Source organism: Protopterus annectens, chromosome 2.part0 (assembly GCF_019279795.1).
Source record: "Protopterus annectens isolate FY-2018-M chromosome 2.part0, PAN1.0, whole genome shotgun sequence".
NCBI lineage: Eukaryota > Metazoa > Chordata > Ceratodontiformes > Protopteridae > Protopterus > Protopterus annectens.
In genome coordinates, this window is record NC_056728.1 from 1001691921 (window position 1) to 1001708448 (window position 16528).

The window sequence follows — 16528 nt, forward strand, 5'->3', positions numbered from 1 at the left end:
GCTAAACCATGTCGTTGTTACAGGGTAGTTTGCGTCTATAAGTAGCAAAGTTTGTATTTTGTGTTTTAGTGATGTCTTCAACATACTTATTTACTGTTTTCATTATAATCCGATTACGACCAGTGCTGCTGTTGGGCATGTTCATTAATAGATCATTGCGCTGTGTAAATTAGTGCCATACATTTCTTAACTGCTGTGGTCAAAAGCTAAATTAGGTCTATGGTATCCACTGTGCATTCTCATTCATTTTACTGTTTTTTGGTTCAGTGAATGTGGTTAACTTTTTTTTGTCTTGAGGAGTGGGGTGAGGTGGGCATGTTCAGTGGTAAAAATAATGCATTTCATTTTCTACAAGCTGTATTAATGTTAGTTTTCAATGGCCAAAATGCCCCCTACATTACCTCATTTGCTATTTGACCTTTTTCAAACTGTTTGTAAACTCTTTTTTGCTCCATTCCTCGGTTATTTCACATGCCAATGTTTTTCAAGTCAGTTCTTTTGTGTGCCAATGTTTTTTCAAGCCAGTTCTTTCACATGCCAATGTTTTTCAAGCCAGTTCTTTCGCATGCCAATGTTTTTCGAGCCAGTTATTTCGTGTGCCAATGTTTTTCGAGCCAGTTCTTTTGTGTGCCAATGTTTTTCAAGCCAGTTCTTTCATGTGCCAATGTTTTTCGAGCCAGTTCTTTTGTGTGCCAATTAAGCCAGTTCACTTGTGCTGTGCAGCAGTATGTTACTGCACCCTACTAACACAGTTTTGGTAAATATGTTGCATATCAGGTAAGTACAGATTCAAGCATGAAGAGAGCAGCAGCTTCATCACAGTCAACCAGCAGCAAGAGAATGTGCAAGTGGCAGGACATTTGGAAAACATAATTTCACTGGATCGAGAGATGCACTGATGTCAAAGCATTCTGCAGGTACTGCAAGAGAGAATTTCTAGTGACCCACGGTGGAAGAAATGATGTCGCACGACATGAGGCAACTGAACAACATAAGACTGCCATTCTTCAAGCTACATCCACTCACCTGATGACAAAGTGGGCAAGGAACGCAAACCTTGAGGGACCAGAACTTAGGATCATTGCAGCAGAAGCCTCTGATTTTTTCCATGCTGTTAAGCACAATATTTCGTATAACAGCTTGGACTGTGCAGTAAAGTTGGCCAGCCAGTTGTACAGTGACTCAGACACTGCAAAGAAACTATCTTGTGGCAGAACCAAGGCTGAAGCCATAGTCGAAAATGTTTTGGGACCACACTCATTAGAATGCCTCCTGCATGACCTTCAAAAACCAGGTACTTCATTTGCAATTTCATCAGATGCTTCCAACAAGAGGAACATAAAATTATTTCCCCCTGTTGTGAGGTATTTTTCTAAAGAAGAAGGGGTGGTGAATGGCCTTTTGGACTTCTATGAAGACCCTGATGAATCGGCACAGGCTATTTCACAGCAAATTTCCAACATTATGGAAAGGCACTCCTTGCCCTGGAACCATATTTCAGCTTATGGGGCTGATAATGCCAGTGTGAACTATGGGAAGAAATCTGGTGTGTATACCAGATTAAAACAAAAGTGCCCATCACTCCAGAAGGCTAACTGTGTTGCCCATATCATTCACAATGCAGCCAAAAAAGCTGCAGCACAACTACCATACGATGTGGAAGCATTTATAATGAGACTTTTCAGCCACTTTTCCTGTTCTGCTACAAGGACCAGAGACTTGAAAGACTTCTTTGAGTTTTGTGGCATGGAAGGCATGGAATTTGAGAGTCTGTTAAGACATGGGCCAACAAGGTGGCTGTCACTACTCCCAGCCATTGAAAGAGTAGTGAAAAATCTCCCACTGCTCCAGTCCTATTTCCTCTCTCAGGGAAACGAGGAGACCCCCCCCCCCCGGCAGATATGGCAGTACTTTTCAGCTAATGAACATGGTGAGAATGAATTGCCTACGCTGCACCAGTACTATTTGCACTTTCTCTGTGCTGTTCTTGTTGATTTTAATGAACATATAAGTACATTAAAAAAATCAGCACTTACTGCCATGGAAACGTTTTGTGTAATGGTCTCTCTGAAGCAAAAACTGCAGGCAAGAGCTGAAGGTGCTTTCTTTGGAGGGAAACTTAGGGCACTTATGAGCACATTAGACAGCACTTCTGCTAACAAACTGAAAAGAGACTTCATTGTGTTCTTGGAGACAGCAGTGAAATACCTGGAGCAGTGGTTTGATTATACTGAAAGCAACTACTTGTTTACACTATCTAAATTATCTCTAAATGAGCCCTTTGCCTTCAGTGACTTGCTTAATGTGACCACTGCCCTGAGTCTGCAGGATGTAGATGAAGATTATCTTTTTAGGGACTACTTGGCAATTAGGCCCCCTCTCGAACAGTTATGCAACACAAGCTTGACCCCAGGAGAGAAGTGGCTGAAGCTTTTCAAAGAAGGGCCTGAACTGACTACACTCTATCCGGTAATTGCTAGGGTTTTATCTATACCGCCCTCAAACGCATTTGCAGAAAGAGTTTTTTCATTGGTGAAAGGTAAATGGACAGATGTGCAAAACCAATGTAGTGTGGACTTATTAAAAGCTGAACTAATGATGAGTGTAAATTACCGGATGAAAGGTTGTGACTTTTACTCAAATATTGTTTCAAATCGGGCCCTTCTTCAAGCCATAAAATCAAATTCAAAATACACTTTTAAAAAAAAGTGATTTATTGTACTAGTATGCAGTATAAAGTACTAGGGTGCAGTTCGTAATTTTGTGTTTTCCTTTGTTTAGCATTAATTTGCTAGGGTGCATATGTAGTACTAGGGTATGTAGTTTTGTGTTTGTTCTTTGCTTTAGATTTAATTGACAATAAGTCTTAATTTTATACTTGGCTTGTATGTGGTATGTAGATTTTTTTAAGTTTTCTTTCTGAATAACCACGGTTGGTTTATGAATTTTACTTTTTAAATAAACAAGTGTCTGTTTAATGAGTAGTGTGTTTTTTATTCCTTTAAAGTTTATTTATTGTTACAACTGATTAGTGTGTGTTTGCAGTAATAGTTCACTTCATTTAAATGGTTTGAGTTTTCAGTATGCTGTAATGTCACTATGTTGCATCCATAACTAATACTGCATCTCCTTTAACAACTCTGGTGATGTCGTGGTGGGGGTGTGGCCAGTGTCATGTTGGCCACACCTCTATCCTGTTGACCACACCCCCATGTCCCACTTTGCCCTTGTTAAAAGGTGGCAACCCTGTACATACAGAAAAGCAGCAAAAACACACAACACTTCAGATGCAGTGCAACCTAGAGCACTTGAGTTGTAGCAATATTAAGGCAATTACAGTTATAATAAATGCTCTGAAATATACTCTATATTTCCAAAATGTTTGAGAAGCACAGTCAGAACACAAGGAGATTCAGGCAAAAAAAATGTTTTTTTTTTTTTTTTTGAAAGGGAGAAAGGAGAAACAGAAGGCCTTATCCAATGTTCTCTCTGTATTAGGTAGAATGTGCTAATGACACTAGACTGGGAGGAGTGTCACAGATCAGATTTACAGTAGGGGCGGGCAACTGCAAAGCCACCAAGTATAAAAGCAAGACACCAACTGGGAGACGGGGGTGGGGACAAAAGCAATAGCCTACAGACAGTAAGCACTAGAGAAAGCCACAAATGAAAGTTTTTAAACAGATAAAGATTTGTAAAGATACAGAATGCTTTTAACTGCAAAGAAATCAGTTACTTGTGCAGATTAGTTAATAGCAATAAAATACACTCAAAGACTAAAAAGCAGGCAATAAAAGTGCTATATATTAATTGTTTGAAACAATAATCGAAAAAAAAACCAGGATACTTATATATCTCAGCTAACAGTCGTGGTCAACAACTCTCATCCACTCTGCTCAGTGTGTATATATCTCCATATATATAAAAAGATAAAAACAAGAAAAATGATGTACGTGGTTAAACAAAATGAAAATATAACCAAGAACTGTAGTGGAAACCAAGGAAACCAAAAAGAATCTTTAAGCGTCAACACCATTTCTCCACTTTTCGTCTGATAAGACTTCTTCAGAAAACAAGGAATTCCTAAGCTAATCAGGAAAGAATCAATACTAACTTGAAATTAAAGTGTCACTTCTATTAAGACATACTCACTAAGCACATACGACTTCAATGTTAATAAAATGTTAAATGGAATGGGTAGAGCACAGCAGATGAAATATATAATGTATAAAATAAAGCATCCATACACAAGATTCTAAGGCAGAAAGCTAGAAATGTTAAGTTAAGCCAATGTTCAATATTGGATACATGCAAAGAAGCTAAAGGAAAAATGATAGAATTAATGGAAATATGGAAAGACGGAACATAAAATACTATTCTGAAACGGTTGGAAGTTAGAAATCAGAATTTACATCAACAGTTGTTATAATCATAAAAATTCCATGCAGAAACACTTGCCCAATGTACTGCAATTATAAAAGCAAACTTTACATAAATAAAAAGTGCATGTAATTTATACTCGGAAGATGGTACTTCTTGGGAGTTCTTCAGTACACAACACTTTTACATCAGCAAAATGACTATTCTTTGGGCCAGATTCCAAAAAACTTACTCTTACAGTAAGTGACCTCTTGCACTGAGAGCAAATCTTTTGGAATCTAACCCTCAGTGTAAGCCTACTTTTAGACGGGCCTTACACCAAATTCACTTACACTGACAACAAGTCTTTTGGAAACAAGACAGACTTACATGCAAAGCAACCCTTTTGCAACCTAGCCCTTTATGTGCCGATGTACTTCTCTTTTTTTTTTTTATGTCTACATAATTTTTTTCACCATAAATTCGTCCTCTATTTAATAAGATTTCACATAACTCATTTTTGTCATTAATATAACAGAATGGTCCTAATATATACAACAGGATTTTTAATTGCTTAATCTCCCCCCAGTGACATCCCACCACTGGCCTAGTATTCAAGGAGCCTTAATAGTGGGGGACTTGGGAGGATGACAAGTACACACACAGTAAAGTGTAATTTCCCTTACAAGCACACAAAGACCACAGTCAGTCTGGGGCTGATTTCTCCCACTTTCTCTAGATCCCCAATAAGACTCCTCACTGGCACAGTTATAGGGTTAAGATCTCAGCTGAGTGGCCAAGCCAGACCTCCAGCACCCTCTCTGTCCAACCAGTGCTTCATGTCCCTGCCCAAGTAGCTGACCCACACACACTTTGAGGTTCGATTCTCACACACACACACACGCACGCACACCTGGGAAAGGCCGGCACAGGTTTACTAGCTATGCTCCCTTCAGCCCACACTATAAGGTAGTTTTTACTTCCACCAGCCATGTCCTTATCAGCTACTTTAAGGCCCTTACTGTGTAATGATACTATTAATCCAAATGGTAGTTTGACCAAGAGCAAGGCTACTAGAAGTGGCCTACACAGTGTCACCAAATAAATATGCAAGTACTCTCAGAACTTAAATATATGTCTCACAAATATCAGCCACAATGAAAGGTTTAAATATATTTAATAACAAATAATAAAAAAACAAGAAAATACTCAGTAAATAACCACAGTTACATCAGAGTTCAAAAACATGGGAAATACTTAAAACAACATTTCAGGACAGTCTCAAATAAATAAATAAAGAAAATATCTAAGCTATACTTCACTATGTTCCTGACTGTATCTAAGAGAAATTACTGTACCCTAGTTAACTTACTTGCAGGGCAAGCAGGCAGATGTGGTGAGTGGATACACTTGTCAGGTCAAAGACAAAATACAAAATGCCCAGTCTCTCTCTCAGAGTTCTTAAATTAATATTTAAAATATTACTGCTGGGGTAGCTTGCAGCATGACATCACGGCTTGTCATCTGACTATCCCTCCCACTAATGCAGCTGGTAGCATTTAGCATCTACCTGTGAAAATACATAAACAGGGGCTTCTCTTAGATCTAAGGCAGATCCTGGAAGTCATAAAAGACGGAACACTTCCAAGACAACACAAAAAAATTCTAGTTCTAGACATTCTGTCTGTTACAGCACTGAAACTGAGAGATAACATCTTTTGTTTATGGCCCAGCCATAAAGTAACTTAATTTCAACTATTCTTTTGAGGTTTTGCAAGATAATCTCCTGTGTTCCAGTTTCCATGGTTAAAATATATACATCTAAACAAACAGTTACAATAGTATTTCTGTTCAGTACTTTACAAAATATCTCTTCAGCACACGTCTGTACAATATGACGTGCAGTTCTAATACATCTGTAACACAAGGATCTCACATGAAGCAGGTTGACATTCACAAATGACACGTAACCACTTACAGAAATCCAGACAACTGTGCTAGCAGTATCTCCTTTTGTTACACTTCTTTATAAATCGTGTATATTCACAAATGACATACAATCATTTACAAAATTCCAGATAGCTGGGCTGGTAGTATCTCCTTTCGTGACACCCCCTTATAAATACTTAAGTTTGTTTGTGTCTTTCGGCTTTTCCCGGTTAGGGGTCGCCACAGCGGAACTCCGGTCCGCTAATGATTGGTAGTTGAGTTTTATGTGCCGAGTTATCAGCCCTGACGCACAACCTTCAAGAAGGTACGCCCATTCACGCATGTCTCCATGCAGAAGACGCTCTAGCTGAGAATCGAACCAGACAGAGTCTTACTGTGAGGCGACAACGCTACCGCAGCACCACCACCGCGGGTCTCTTATATACTTAAGTATAACTCAAATATAAAATTAATGAAAACAGTTTAAGTAAAACTCAAAAAACTGTATATAAAACTGAAAAAAAGTTTCCTATACATTGAAAGAACTTTCTTAGTTTTATGGTGTTTGAATAATTTGTATTTATTAGTCGTTCTGCATATGTTTATGAAAAGATCTTTTGTACCGCAAGGTTATGTTTCTTCCCATTTTCTAAAATAATTATTGGCAAACGTGTTTCACTTACTGTGACATTTTTCACAAGATTGTTCTTTAGATATAATCCATATTCACCAATAGCATTAGTTACCATTTTCTGTTTTTTTTCCACTAACAACAACAAATCAACAAATAAAACAAGGGAAAACTTTGAAGGCTAAAATACAAATAATTTATTTAATAATAAATTATACACCAGAGTTTTTGTATATAATTAGCTATTAAAATTGCTGAGTTTTAGCCTACTATCATATCTTTCTTTCCTAATTTATTCTAGTTAGAGTGCTTGCTTGTGCTCTTCTGGATTGCATGTAGTGTACATACACAACTAATGTTCACCTTCTTTTACTCTAATAACATTTGTTCCATTAAGCTATTATTTGGTTATTTTACTAAACTTAAAACTACCTGGCAACAATTTTAGATTACATCCTTTAATTTTGTCTCCTATATTACTGGGAAGTGTTTAGAAAGAGAAAACTACCTGGCAACAATTTTAGATTACATCCTTTAATTTTGTCTCCTATATTACTGGGAAGTGTTTGGAAAGAGAAACCATATTTTAAACACTGTTTAATCATTTATTATACATTTGAGTCCACACTGCTGATCCATTATATGAAATCTAACAAATACATTTGATCTTGTTATTTCCAATATTTTTGCAATAGCCTTCCAACTTTTTACTGAATCTTATTAATCCATGTACTACATTTTCATTCTTAGAAAGTATATACTTTAAAAATTAAACCAAGATACCTACAAAATTTCACCTGTTTAACCCTTGCATTATTAGTATGCAAGTTGTAACTTCCTTTCCCAATCTTAAAACACACAATGTATACATTATTGATATTTTTATTTCAATATTTACCATATTTGTCATCATCATCAACAGTTGTCAGCAACTTCCTTACCTAGCTCTTCTTTGCTAGAAGACTCAAAGACAGCAATAAAAGGTGATATGCATAACCTATAATGGGTATCCTGACCCCTATTTTTATACCTTTCTTTATCCGAGGAAAACTATACTAATAAAAATGATGAAAAAATTACCACAGAACCAGAGGCCAAGTATACATCCCTGAGTTATGCCTATATTTGCTAGAAACAAAACAGCATATGCATGTCTTGAATTTATTCTCACGCTAAGACTATTATTACTGCATGTGTTATTATAATAACCAATAAGTAATTCTGATAACTTCGGGAAATTATGGAAAGAAAATGTTCTGCTCTATTCAAATTATCAAAGGCAAGTGTACTTCACTATTATATGTGGAAAAACTAAACAGGTTGCTTTAGCAGAGTTCCCTTCTATGATGGTGCATTTCAGGTTTGACAAACACATTATCTTAATATCCTTTTTAGTTCTATCAGTAATATATACATAATCTAGATGTATAACTGGTATCTCCTTTTTGCATATTGCAATAATTATACAGTTTAATGTGAAACCTGTATGGTCTTATTAAATGAAGGCCCCAAAATATTTACTTAATATTCCTTGGTAACTTTTATAAATGTCAAGTCTTGTTATTTTTCATCTTTTTGCAGGATTTCATTAACATACTTAGAAGAAGCAGAAACTAATACAGATGCATTTAATTTTTCTTCAAAAAAATCACGTCACTCTTTATGACTAAGAAACCAATCTCCAGCTGTGGATTGTTTCCAAACCCCACCCCCCCCCTTTCTGCTATTTTAGTCAGCACTGTACTCAGCATTTTCCTACCACTTATTTACATTTTTATTTCCCTAACTTTTAATACTCAGATGCACTGCTGTAACAAATGCATTAAAATCTGTCATATTTCTTTCTTGCAGCTAAACATTCATCAAATCACCCAATATGATTTTTCTTTCTTGCATCTCTTCATTTAAACAAATTTAATCTGATTTCTTAAATTTCTCTAGATATTCAACATTTGTGTTTTCTTTTGACCATCCAAACATTACATTTACCTACCATATCTGTTATCAGCTATTTGTTTCCATCACATATTAATATTAAAACATGTCTTATGCTTTTAATTAATATACTTTTAAGAAAATGACTTCCAAAATATTTATAATTGGAACCATTACAAATCAATGAACAACTTCAGAAGAAAGGGGAGGTCAGTTTTTATTTTATTTTGCAAAGGCATTAGTACCATGTTATATTTGCCTTCTAAAGGTCATAATAGCACTGCTAAGGCTGATGTGTGTGATACCAGTTGCCATTAGTTGCTTCTCTTGTGGTTCTCACATTCTTTAATTTGAAATGCATACATAATAACATTTATAAACTATAACCTTCTAAACAGGGTAGGTAGGCTTTATCTAATGAACCATTTTAACCATAACCAGGCCAAAGGCTGTAGCAAGTCATTAAAAACAGACAACTGTAGTTTCCAACAGTAAGATATTATAGATTACTTTGTGCATAATTGCAATAGTTATCAACACATCTTAGAGTTAATGTATGAGAAGTATATTCAAGCACATGCAAAGTACTTTCAATAGTTAATCTAATATTTAGACTTACTACAGTACTGTTGCAATGTGCCAAGGAAATACAAAGTACAAGGGATTCTAATACATAAAGACTGAAACTCTAATGCAGTGGCTGGTGTACTGCTAAGTAATTAAGGATTGATGCCTTAAAAATTCAAACAAATTAGTAAGACTGGTCCAGAGACTTCAAATTTTCAGAAAACTATCCCTCATGTACACCAAGACAACCATGCTGAACATTCGCATAACTCAAACTATGGCTTGATAACATCCCTAACCTATTAAATCATACTGAAGTTATATAAAAAAGAAGGAAATAAAGTAAGACAAAATGTCTGCTAGTGCTAACTACATTTCATCTCAAAGAAACAAGGCTCCTAGCCTTGAACCGTGATGCTATCACACACCAGCTGGACATAGCAGTAGTACCAAATGTAAGAAAGGTTAACACTAATAGCTACAACCAAATCTACACAAGTTATGTAGATATGCCTAGATCTCTCTCCAGCAGACAGGAACATCACTGCATCTCTTAACTATTCCCTCTTTAATGTCATGGCTTCCATCTTTTTTTTTCCCCCGATTATTGCTCCTCACATGCTTGGACAATCCAAAATATTTACTATTTTGAATCTCCAGTTGACGGAATATCTGCTCCTCAAGAGATCTACTAATCAGCTACTGTGGTTAGACTCAAACTGTTTAACCAATGAATCCCAGTTGATGCCCTTCTGCAATAGCTGCTGGTTGACAGTTCTTCCACAACATACTTATGCTTCACCCAACTACTGTAATGATTTTGGGACATCAGCAATGCTGCAGATAATTTGATATTTACGGCACCTTTGTTGGCACTGTATTAAAATCAGACAACACAGACCTATCCCACAATTGATGTACGCAATATTTTAGCTTATCCTGATAGGCATTGTTTCTGTTTAAAAACTTATACAGAAGACTTATTATACTATATTTTGAAAGCAAGGTATAAATGCCTCTTATTGTTTGCTACAAATAATGAAAGTCTTTACAGTCCTTAGAACTTAGAAACTCCAGCATTTTAACATCTATGATGTGCATCTGTTGTAAATAATTTAGGGATTAGTCTTTTTCACAACCAGACTCTGTCCTTTCTAGTGCGTGTACACATACTTGCAGTGTTTAGATCTCTAACAAGTATATTTGCACAATTGTTTTCATATTAAAGTAAAACTGCACTAAATGTTCAGTTTTACTACATACAGTAACTATGCTGAAACAGGTTTTATCGGTTTCATGTTGCTTAAGACATGTATTCCAGCTAAGTCATGGCTGACCATGTCCTTTGGACCATTCTACTTGTGTAAATGGCAAACAAACAGCAAAAGAAAGCCCTACAGGGACAGTTAGTGAATGACTAAACAAATCATTCCCCCCTTGGTGAATGACTAAACAAATCATTCCCCCCTTGGTGAATGACTAAACAAATCATTCCCCCCTTGGTGAATGACTAAACAAATCATTCCCCCCTTGGTGAATGACTAAACAAATCATTCCCCCCTTGGTGAATGACTAAACAAATCATTCCCCTTGGTGAATGACTAAACAAATCATTCCCCTTGGTGAATGACTAAACAAATCATTCCCCTTGGTGAATGACTAAACAAATCATTCCCCTTGGTGAATGACTAAACAAATCATTCCCCTTGGTGAATGACTAAACAAATCATTCCCCTTGGTGAATGACTAAACAAATCATTCCCCTTGGTGAATGACTAAACAAATCATTCCCCTTGGTGAATGACTAAACAAATCATTCCCCTTGGTGAATGACTAAACAAATCATTCCCCTTGGTGAATGACTAAACAAATCATTCCCCTTGGTGAATGACTAAACAAATCATTCCCCCCTTGGTGAATGACTAAACAAATCATTCCCCCCTTGGTGAATGACTAAACAAATCATTCCCCCCTTGGTGAATGACTAAACAAATCATTCCCCCCTTGGTGAATGACTAAACAAATCATTCCCCCCTTGGTGAATGACTAAACAAATCATTCCCCCCTTGGTGAATGACTAAACAAATCATTCCCCCCTTGGTGAATGACTAAACAAATCATTCCAAATCATTCCCCCCTTGGTGAAATCATTCCCCCCTTGGTGAAATCATTCCCCCCTTGGTGAAATCATTCCCCCCTTGGTGAATGACTAAACAAATCATTCCCCCCTTGGTGAATGACTAAACAAATCATCCCCCCCTTGGTGAATGACTAAACAAATCATCCCCCCCTTGGTGAATGACTAAACAAATCATCCCCCCCTTGGTGAATGACTAAACAAATCATCCCCTTGGTGAATGACTAAACAAATCATTCCCCCCTTGGTGAATGACTAAACAAATCATCCCCCCCTTGGTGAATGACTAAACAAATCATCCCCCCCTTGGTGAATGACTAAACAAATCATCCCCCCCTTGGTGAATGACTAAACAAATCATCCCCCCCTTGGTGAATAACTAAACAAATCATCCCCTTGGTGAATGACTAAACAAATCATCCCCCCCTTGGTGAATGACTAAACAAATCATCCCCCCCTTGGTGAATGACTAAACAAATCATCCCCCCCTTGGTGAATGACTAAACAAATCATCCCCTTGGTGAATGACTAAACAAATCATCCCCTTGGTGAATGACTAAACAAATCATCCCCCTTGGTGAATGACTAAACAAATCATCCCCCTTGGTGAATGACTAAACAAATCATCCCCTTGGTAAATGACTAAACAAATCATCCCCCCCTTGGTGAATGACTAAACAAATCATCCCCCCCTTGGTGAATGACTAAACAAATCATCCCCCCCTTGGTGAATGACTAAACAAATCATCCCCTTGGTGAATGACTAAACAAATCATCCCCTTGGTGAATGACTAAACAAATCATCCCCCTTGGTGAATGACTAAACAAATCATCCCCTTGGTGAATGACTAAACAAATCATCCCCCTTGGTGAATGACTAAACAAATCATCCCCTTGGTGAATGACTAAACAAATCATCCCCCCCTTGGTGAATGACTAAACAAATCATCCCCCCCTTGGTGAATGACTAAACAAATCATCCCCCCCTTGGTGAATGACTAAACAAATCATCCCCTTGGTGAATGACTAAACAAATCATCCCCTTGGTGAATGACTAAACAAATCATCCCCCTTGGTGAATGACTAAACAAATCATCCCCTTGGTGAATGACTAAACAAATCATCCCCCCCTTGGTGAATGACTAAACAAATCATCCCCCCCTTGGTGAATGACTAAACAAATCATTCCCCCCTTGGTGAATGACTAAACAAATCATTCCCCCCTTGGTGAATGACTAAACAAATCATTCCCCCCTTGGTGAATGACTAAACAAATCATTCCCCTTGGTGAATGACTAAACAAATCATTCCCCCCTTGGTGAATGACTAAACAAATCATTCCCCCCTTGGTGAATGACTAAGCAAATCATTCCCCCCTTGGTGAATGACTAAGCAAATCATTCCCCCCTTGGTGAATGACTAAGCAAATCATTCCCCCCTTGGTGAATGACTAAGCAAATCATTCCCCCCTTGGTGAATGACTAAACAAATCATTCCCCCCTTGGTGAATGACTAAACAAATCATTCCCCCCTTGGTGAATGACTAAACAAATCATTCCCCCCTTGGTGAATGACTAAACAAATCATTCCCCCCTTGGTGAATGACTAAACAAATCATTCTCCCCTTGGTGAATGACTAAACAAATCATTCTCCCCTTGGTGAATGACTAAACAAATCATTCTCCCCTTGGTGAATGACTAAACAAATCATTCCCCCCTTGGTGAATGACTAAACAAATCATTCCCCCCTTGGTGAATGACTAAACAAATCATTCTCCCCTTGGTGAATGACTAAACAAATCATTCTCCCCTTGGTGAATGACTAAACAAATCATTCCCCCCTTAGTATCATAAGGATAGAATTCAGTGCACTGCAGTCTACAGCCTACAAATAATTACAATGATGGATATTATTATATCAGTGTTACCAATAAGCTAACAAAAATAAAGCATTATTGTGAAAATAAGCTATAAATAACCAATTGTTATACTGCATTGAAAGTTGACAGTATTAGGAAACTGTTTCAATCTATTCTGAAGTAGTCAAGTAGAATGCATCAAAACACCCTCTTTGGCTACCACCCAGATGTGAAGTATAACATTCATATACAGATAAACACATTCTACAAAAACAAAGTGCACTAGAAGAAAACATGACAAAAATTAAAGTGAAAACTTCTAAAATATGCACATTTAAACTCTGTGGAACAAAAATGCATCAGTGTATTTTATCTTTACAGAATGATGTTAACCAAAATCCCAGGTTAAAAGCAATAGGCAAGAGCATAGCATGTGTGGCCCTTCTCTGCAATGCCTGGACTTCCAGTACCAACACTAATAAGACAACAGGCAAAAAGAATAAGAAAATAGGCAAAATAAATAAATACAAACAACTTTAGAAACACACGAAAATATTTTAGAGTTCAAATTTAGTGGACAAACAGAGAATAGTTCATTTATACATGGCAACTTATTATGACTTCTAAGCAAATTCTTAAACTGAGAGAAACCATGAAGAAATCTACTAAAGCAAACACGTTTTACAGTACGAGAGGAGAAATGGTTAAAAAAAGTTTTGATAATATAGGCATAACATTTGGACAGATCTGAAGCAGATGGAAAGACACTGGTCTCTTAAAGGGGAAATAAAATGTAGAGATCACAGTGTTGGAAAGCATGGGATCTGGGCTAATCTGAGGCAGACAGGAATCCAGCTGGCACTTATGGAAGCATGGCATAACACAAAATTTGTTTAGCAGAACATGAAGACTGCAATAGATGGAGAGTACAGGTATATTTGATTAAAGACAGCAAATATTCTAGCCGAGGAAAAAAGACTGCATTGGTCACAACATTTTTTTGCCGCAGTAGAAAGAAGAGTAAAGACATATAGGCAACTCATCTCTTAGTTAACGGCACTAATAAAATGTTTCAAGAGCACCTACATTTCCCTTAGATATTTTAAGTGAAATACTGTTTCAAAGATGCACTACTGGTGGTAGTGGTGGGCAGTCTAGCAACGGTCTGCCAAAAGATGCAGTAGACTGCACCTGTTAATAAATGCATAACATCTAGGGTCAGGCATTTGCATGAATACACAAACACATAAATAATCAGACATACAAACTTTCGATCGACCTTTGAAACAGGGGGAAGCCCTGTCTCCGGGACACTCTGCCACAGTATTACAACATAAGCAAGATATTCTGCCAGCCTCTCACCCAAATGTATTTTACTGGATATAAAAATGCACAAAGCTCCATATCTTAAATGAAGCAGGTGTTGATCTTAGACCCCGGCTGAACTCTGCCCCATGAAGGCACAGGTTATGAACTCTTAAGCCACAGCAAAATTGTACAAGCTTGTTGTTTCCCATGCGCCTGTGTATCAATACTCAACCCCAAGGCATTTGGCAACAAAAGCTGGGCTACTCCCGGAAACGTCATTCATCAAGAATCAGCAGGAGCTACACCTTCCATGGCCCCCAAAATCTCTATAGCAAGTATTTCAGTATATCTTGGTTATTAACGGGAAATGTGATGCGGAAGGTTTATGTTTATAATGAAATTATACTACTAGCAAATCAATCATTAAGTCATGATATAATGCGTCCATATGATACAATAAAGGGGAGGCGTGAGTGACAGAAAGCAAAAGCGCCTACAGCTAACGTGAAGTGCCGTGTGTGCTGTACAACGACAAGGCATCAAGCGTAATGGGGATGCTATTAAGTAGTGATCTTCACTTGATCTTCCTGCTTATTATTACAGACAATTCTCAACATTAATACTTCTGGAGGGTAGGGTGTGAGAAAATCCTTCTTATATGCTGTAAAGTAAATAATGTCGCTAACCAATTTATGTCCCCAAACAAAACAAACTCATAGTCATAACTGAAGTCCATTTAATCTAAACAAAGGTGGAGCTCTATCTAAATACGTTCTCACAAACAATGAGCATACATCGTTACGGGAGAAATGAATGAGAAACTTCATTATTGCCATTCAGTAGGAGGGTCTTTGCTAGAAAAGTCCATCACCACTACCTGTCAGTATTACTTTTTGTCCGGCCCAGCAAGAAAAAAATAAGAATCCCCAGCAGCACTCATAATATCATATGCAGAAGGTTCAAAAGAAGACAAAACTGCAAGTGAAATATTTAATGTCAACGCTGGTGAACTGATGGATAGTGCACCTGGAGTAGCAGTACAATACATCTGATTGTAAAAAGGTCAGTCTACTAGCTTCTATGTATATAATCAACCATAACAACTACCTGTGAAACCGCGTGGGATGACAGTAACTTCACGACGGTAAAACACTAACAGTACCCTCACCACATTCCTCCACCATTCACTACTAAGACCACCTCTTCCGTGTTTTGAGAACAGACTCTGGTATAGGCATTTACATCCAGTCTCGAAAAAAAATGACAATCTAACAAGGAAAGCCAGCTGGGTCAAAATTCCTGACTCGCAAAACCATGAAATACTCGAAGTGTTGCTAAACGAGTGTTCCCAGTGTAGAACAAGCGTGAACGCGCGCACTTGAGGGCAGTCCTGGGTTTGTACACTTGCATGACGTAGGCAAATCTGTAACAGTTGGGCTGATTCATTCAGTGTGGTAAGAAAAGGTGGTGTATTTAGTAAAGTATACGGTATACAACGTTATTATGGTCATAAAACTTTTTGTTTGATACGAAATGCATAAAGTCTAGCAGTGGTGTTATTACCACAATTTAGTTGTTTGATGGGTAATAAAACTGAATTTCTCTTAACGAAGGGTTGGCCTTGATATTGTTTTTAGTTGAGTAGTAATAATAAATGGTAAGCTGCGATCATATCCGATCTTGTATTTATCGTAGACAGGGTTCATAGAAAAAGAAAATAGCAAGATATACATTCGGAGCTGCATAACCATCTTTTCCTATTAAGGCACTTAATCATCCGTAGTGTGGGCTTGCCGTTTATAT

The 16528-nt window shown here is 37.4% G+C and overlaps 1 protein-coding gene across 1 annotated transcript in view; it reads right to left on the minus strand.

The window, feature by feature from the left end:
• Positions 1–16181, minus strand: part of ZDHHC21 (zinc finger DHHC-type palmitoyltransferase 21) — a 1352192-nt gene extending 1336011 nt beyond the window's left edge. The window contains exon 1 of the mRNA XM_044061254.1: positions 15833–16181. The gene's annotated coding sequence lies outside the window, so the exon portion shown is untranslated. The remainder of the gene's footprint in view (positions 1–15832) is intronic.
• Between the last annotated feature and the right edge of the window lie 347 nt (positions 16182–16528).